Below are 6,662 nucleotides of genomic sequence, written 5' to 3' on the forward strand. Positions count from 1 at the left end.
CAGCCTCATTCCATGCCTTTAGCTTGGCTTTCTAAAGAAACAAGGTTTATGTGAGCATCCTCTGTTAGTGTCTTTCTAACTTCTGGACCTGGAAGCCGTTTTGAACAAACTTTTAAACAGGAGTAAAGACTTGAGAAGCAATAAATTCCAACAATTGAATCAGGTTGTAAAAGACGAAAGCCTGCATAATAGAACCTTCTACGTCACTTCTCCTTTCAATAGGTACCAGAGGATCTTTGTGGAAGAGGCTTCAGAATTATCCTAATTGTGGGAATGCAAAACATGCATTCAACTAGCAGACACAGTTGCACTAGAGAACATTCACTGTTGGTTATGGTGTTGTTTACAGATACTCATATTTTCAGAAAAGTTTGAAGTTTCAACTGTTGCATCTCAGATGATTTTTCCAAACATATCTGTCAAGTTATATGCTGATTCAACAATTTATGTCTTTGTTCCCACACACCTATAGGAGTTGCTATTCATATAAGTGAACTTTAAAATATCACAAGCTATCTAAACATAATATTTCTGTTCACGGTGGCCTCAAGAAATATAAGACTTACAATTCATCTGAAGAGCTTTTCCAGAATGGAGACTGGAAGAAATGAAAGTTGAAGGCCTTATTTCCTTAAATTTATAATCAATTGAGACATATTGGCATGTCAAGGTACACAAACTGGACTGTATAAGATACCGGTCAAGTCTGGTTCACTCAGACCAGCATCTGGGCTTTGATCCCTTTTGTTCCTCTTAGCTTGAGTTCCTGTTTCAGTAATACACCATTATGGAGGCTTCTCTCTCTGCTCTCTTGTTTCTTCTTTGAACATTAAATGTGCTTTTCTAAGGTGTATTTTTTCTTTTACTTTTTGATTAAATAGCTAGCTATAGTGATTCTCTCAGAGAGAAAAATTGTTATGTATGTGGGCATGTTCAGCATCGCTTAAGGTTTTCTAGGCTGAAAAAGTATCTTATGTTTTACCTAAGACTGAGGAGGGAGCTAGTGCAGGTCCTACTGCATCAGTGTAGAATACTCACATCTGGATGCACTGCTTAACAAGCAAGTTCTTACTTTCTAAACCATCTTAATTTACTCAATCCTTCCAAGGCATAGCTTCAGGCAGAGCACATGATATGAATCTAATTTTGAAGTGGCAAACGTGTGCATTGCAGTAGTGAGGTCCCTATTGCAAATATTTGTTTCTGGCCAGGTGTAAATCATTAGGGGCAGTCTTGACTATTATTAATACCGGATCATCTGGCAGGTTGGCGCTTGGACATGTCCTGGAAAAATGCTAAAGCCATGTAAGCCATTTGGAGCTTAAGCACGGTTCAAAAGTTCTCATACATGCCAGGGAGTAAATCAGACTTTACCTGCAAAAGGGAGAAAACGTTGCTTTTCTGAGTTGCTTTAGGCTGTTAGGCACACAGCTGATCGTGTTCTAACATGGGACCTTCAGTGGTTCAGTACTGACTTTGGTTTGGTGTTGAATTTGTCTTTGCATATTTTCTAAGTGTTCCATTAAGTGGTTGCTTTCTATCACACTTTGAACAATTTAAAAAAATAGTTATTCCTATAAATAGTTAAACATGGGAGGCATGCTTTCCCTCAGGAACAAGTACTATTTTTATTTTCCTTTTAATGGGAACAGGAAGGTATGGAATTAAATAATTATTTACCTGTGAAAGTGAATATGTCAATTTAAATATATGGGCAAGTATGTATATGTTTTAGGTAAAATTACTTTTTTACTTCTTAAGCAACACTATTTTCACAATCTCATCCAAACTATGTAATTCTTTTTTATTATATTATTCACAGTTGTAATACATAAGATTGTTTTTATTTACATTTTCTTTCTAATCAAACACATTTGCTTGCTGTTACGGCAACCACTTAAGAGAATTGAGTTTCTGTAATTATTTAGCCATTGTTGTTTGAAAAGATCATTCAAGTTGATCTTTGATGTTAGCAATAGTAGTGCTGCATGCTTTATGGAGAAAAGTGGGGAAAATTTTGAATATCAAGGCCTATCCACACTGGCTATGATATTTAAACAAACAAAAAAAATCAATCCCCTCTCTCAGAATATGAAACATATGATTGTGCAGAAGTAAAAAGCCAACAAAATAAGCTTGAATATCTCTGAATACAGGGGAAATGAATTAGGGATATTATTCATGGTGGAAGAGGAAACCAAGATTATAGTCATATTTAGATTTAGATTCTGGGTTTTGCATTAAAATTGCAAATTATCTTTAATGAAACTGTAGAAAGTGATGTGTAAAGGGAGCTGCATTTGTACATTCTTACAAAAGCCTTGGCTTGAGTGAAGTTACRGCTTTCAAGTATTTGCTATAGCGGAGAACAAATTGGGGGCAGCCATCCTCATGTAAGTTCCATATATTTACTGCGGAAGTCTTCTTAAATGGTAGTTTGAATCAAATTTATGATGACAATGAGAACAAAAATAGACTAAACTCTGTGAATTGTTTAGGAATCTTATCTTGTTTACTTGTTTTTTACTTGGCACTGCATGTATTATATTAGATGTTAATTGGTTGAAATATTTTTCAGACAACAGAGCTTTTTCTAAAGGCTTCTGGTACATATACCTCTTTCTGCTTCCATGCTATTTGATTTATATTACAAGAGACTGAAGTTTTTGTGTGCGTATGTACATGTTACATCTGAGTTGATTCAAGTATAAGGATTTGTACACATTTTAAATAAAACTCAGTGTCAGATACTCGGCTTTACAGTTTAAGTGCTGAGAAAATTTCAGTTGTCTTATTTCAGGTACCTTGTGAGTGGTTTCTCATTAGTATTCCTAGCATCTAAAATTTTTGTTTAGGTATCATACCAAGTTACAAAATGTAATTTATGCAGAATATTTTACATAGTAAAAGTATTCAGTTAATCTACATTGAATGTATGTATATTAAAAAAGAATGATAAGTTTTTCTTTTAAACCAGCATCAGATATAAATTAAATATGCCAACATTCTCTTTTTTTTCAGGGTAATCACCAATAGATTGTAAAATTAAATTGGTTGAGCTGATTGGATATGTTTTCAAAGTACTTGTCCCAGCTAATACTTTTTCATCTAAGAGTAATCACCAAAATTTTATTTTAAAAGTAAGACTTTTAGGCCTGAGGCAGATATTTTTCTTTTTTTTTTTTTTTTTTTGCAATTCAGTATATAAAAGTATACACCTTCTCCTCCTTAGGAGTAATTGTGCCCAATCTTATTAGGAGATACACCTCCAGCGTAATTTTCAGTCTTGTGAATGTAACACATGTTTAGTTCTTACAGATAAGAATGACAGTTTATGAAAATGAAAATGTTTGAAATAATAAGTTCAAAATACCACTCTTTAGCAGCTTTCCTTAAGAGGTGTAATTTTACTGATATTGCATTAGCAGATAGCTAATTTTTAAACCTGATAGAACTTCTCACTTGGCTTGACTTGCTTTGTTTGAAAAACACAAGAGCCAAGTTACAAGAACAAAATACAGGGAGTGAAGTCTCTGTTTAAAAAAAATTACACAGGGGAGCAGGGAAATTACATTCTGCTTTTATTCACTGGGACCTTCTAATTTCATAATCATTTACTTTTGGAAAGAAAATATTATTGTAAAAAGGTATATGCGTGGTAGCGTTTATTTTAGAAATGTAAATCACATGTGCAGACCTCAGGGATCAGGCAAAGGGGAAAATTCACCATTTGAACAGCTTGCTAGACCTGTGAGTCTGAAATGTTTTCTGGTCTCGTTTTAAGGCCAGAACTCCTTTGGTCGGTCGCTGCTTTTTTGTTGCGGGCGCCCCGATCGCTTCAGAGAGGTGTGGAAGAGGCAACGAAACGATCCATAAGGAGAGATGCTTTTGCTTAGGGCCCCAAGAGCTGACAAGCACCCTAGACACGGGTCCCCTCCACAAACGCCACCTTGTTGGGCGAAGCGGGGTAGTCACAGGTTGGCTTCGCCCCCGGAGAGGGAAGGGAAAGGCCCTCGGTGCCCACAGCGGCCCCTGCGCTCACGGGGAGCGTCCGGCAGCACCCCCCAGTGCCGCTGCTCCGGGTGCCTCTCCCCCGGGCAGCAGAGCCCCGGCCCCGTGCTTCTCCAGGGCCGCAGCCGCGCTGGAAATGAATATTTACATCCCCTGGAAAAGCGCAGCTCGCCACCGCCGAGGGGGCGGGCGGAGGCTGGAGCCGAAGCTCGTTATCCTTCCCGAAKGCGAATGAGCCCGTCCCGCGGCTCTTGGCTCAGGTGTGCTCGGCTTTTGTTTCATTAGGTTAACAATTGGGTTTGGGAAGGAGACCCAGAGCCTCCCGATAGCACAGTGCCATATAGAAAATCTGCGCTGTTTTGATTATGCTCTATGTAAACATTTCAATATCGGATCCTTAAAATCCAGAGACTATCCCAAAGTGGATTAATACATAATCCTCTCTCTCTAAAGCTGTAGTGGATTAATTTCGTATTCTCTCAGTGGCTGGTTTGCTCCCTGAAGGCTACAACAAAAAGACTCAGTGCTCCTTAAACATGCTATGGAATTGCAAGTTGTAATTGGAGATTTCCAAAGGACAAGTGTAAAAATGAAACACTGTTAATACCAATTTTTTTTTCTTTTTCATTTTGTTCTTTCAGGGTAAAAACAAAAAACAAACAWAAAAAAAAACTGTAAGATTTTTTAAACTTAGTTTAAACACCCCCTTTCCCGAAATCCCATAATGTGACTGCTATTTACTTTGCTTTTTGCTTTCTTTCCCCATCCCCTCCGAAGCAAAAAACACAAGCAAACCTTTTCTCATCCGGAAAGCACGATAATGCTTATTTCTTGTCGCATTGTGATACCTCTGACATGTTTACTTTGCGACAAATCTAGGCGGTCATTTGAGTAGAATGCAGGGCAGATGCCAAGGTACCAGTCTGGGAGGGAGCTCGGAGCCTTTTCTCGGGAGGAACAGAAAGCCAGAAAACCCCGATTTCCCCTGCTTTCAGTAACGGGCTAAGAAGTGACTGTTCTCTTTCCCTCCACAATCCACCCTTGCTTTTGCAGCTCTGCCCGCTTCTCCAGTCCGTGAGAGCACATCCCTGGCTCATCCTCTAACCGGGGTGCACCTGAATGGCAGATTATAGGGTTTGGCCTTTTTTAGCCATTAAATAGCGGTGGCTTTATTTTTATTTTGGCCACACAACACCAGGGAAAAGAGGTAACTGGATTAAACTGATGTTTTTCCTTCTAGGATTCAGCAAAGCCCACAAACGCCTCCTTAAAGTGATAGAATATCGGGTCGTTTCCAGGAGGCATCTTCCGAAGGCGCTTTGCTGCCCGCAGAAAGGCCCGGGAACCCATCATCCTGCGCCGGGCCAAGTGTGCCCGAGAAGGGCGAGAGGAGGGGCAGGACGCTCTGTTTGAGAGGGCAAGTGCTTCTGCAGGGCTGGGAACCGCTGGCTGCCCAGACCCCCCTTCTGTAAACACAAAGAAAGGGTGCCTGGGGAATAGAAACCCAAATCCACTTGTAATCGTACAAGAGAGTCGGGCGTAATTACTTGAGCAACCTAGATGAAGATTGATGAGGCTTTAAAGCGGCGTTTCGGATCGATCACCTTGCCCTTTGGAGCCTGCAGCCGGGCTTCCCCGGCTCGGATCGGTTCCTTTCCCACAGCCAAGGGAGGGGAGAGAAGATGGAGGCGAGACGGGGAGAGCAGCAAGGCAAGCCTGGCGCATGTGATTCCGATCAGCTGACTGGGGTCAAGAGGCTACCTCGGTTTATTAGGAGATGGAAAACAATAAAATCAAAGAAAATAGAGTTTGTATCAATATTATCCCGTCTGCCACGCTGGGCTGCTGAAAGCTGTCACTGAAACTGTGTTTTAGCTTCCCTCTGTATGCACAGTAATCTCAGCCTTCCTCTTTATTTATTTTGCAATGTAAATGACAAAATATTGTGCAATAAGGGCTCAAATTTGGTGTTACAGTAAAGTAAAGTATTAACAACATGACAGTTAGATGCGCCGATACAGGAGTAATATCGGCTAAGTGAGTAATTTGAAGTTCTGCTTGCAAGAGCCGACAGTGAAGCGTGCGGGCAGTGCTGGGGGAGGAGGAGAGGGCACATCCGTGGCGTTGGCCCCGGTGCGAGCCGCAGCCCCGGGTTCTGCTCAGCCACGCCAACGCCTGCACGGCGCTGCTGGAGGAGCGAGCGRCCGGGGAAGGCAGCGGGAGGCTCACGCCTCTCTGCCCTCTGAGAAGGGGGTACCCTTATCGCAAAGGAGATTTTTTAGCTGCGTAAAACAACCAAACCCCGTTTAGTGTCTCCTGAGATGGTCGGTTTGCTAGTTTATAAACGGTGCATCAGTCAGGTGTTGTACCCAGCTTTTCAGTACTGGAGTTTTATTATTTACACGTCAGATGAGCGTTTGTACATGCATGTGGCTCTGTGTGTTGATGTATGTGTATACAAATTATCCCATAGGATTTTGTGCTTAAATCTAGAAGAATATTATATCTATAATATTTTCTTCGAATTAGAGCAAGTGAGCTTCCTGAAAACGGGCACTGTCAGCTTTAACAGAAGATAGCATTGATATTGAAGATAAGATGGTGAAAAAGCGATCCTCATGTCTTTTGAATTAAAGAAGGGCTGGGCTTTT

The 6,662-nt window shown here is 40.7% G+C and overlaps 1 protein-coding gene across 1 annotated transcript in view; it reads left to right on the top strand.

Moving 5' to 3' along the window:
* Nucleotides 1–6,662, top strand: part of LOC130580465 (neurobeachin-like) — a 251,330-nt gene that overhangs the window by 90,533 nt on the left and 154,135 nt on the right. The gene's annotated exons all lie outside the window — the stretch shown is intronic.

This window comes from Malurus melanocephalus, unplaced genomic scaffold, assembly GCF_030028575.1.
Source record: "Malurus melanocephalus ecotype Western Australia unplaced genomic scaffold, MMel_1.1 scaffold_336, whole genome shotgun sequence".
Taxonomy (NCBI): Eukaryota; Metazoa; Chordata; class Aves; order Passeriformes; family Maluridae; genus Malurus; species Malurus melanocephalus.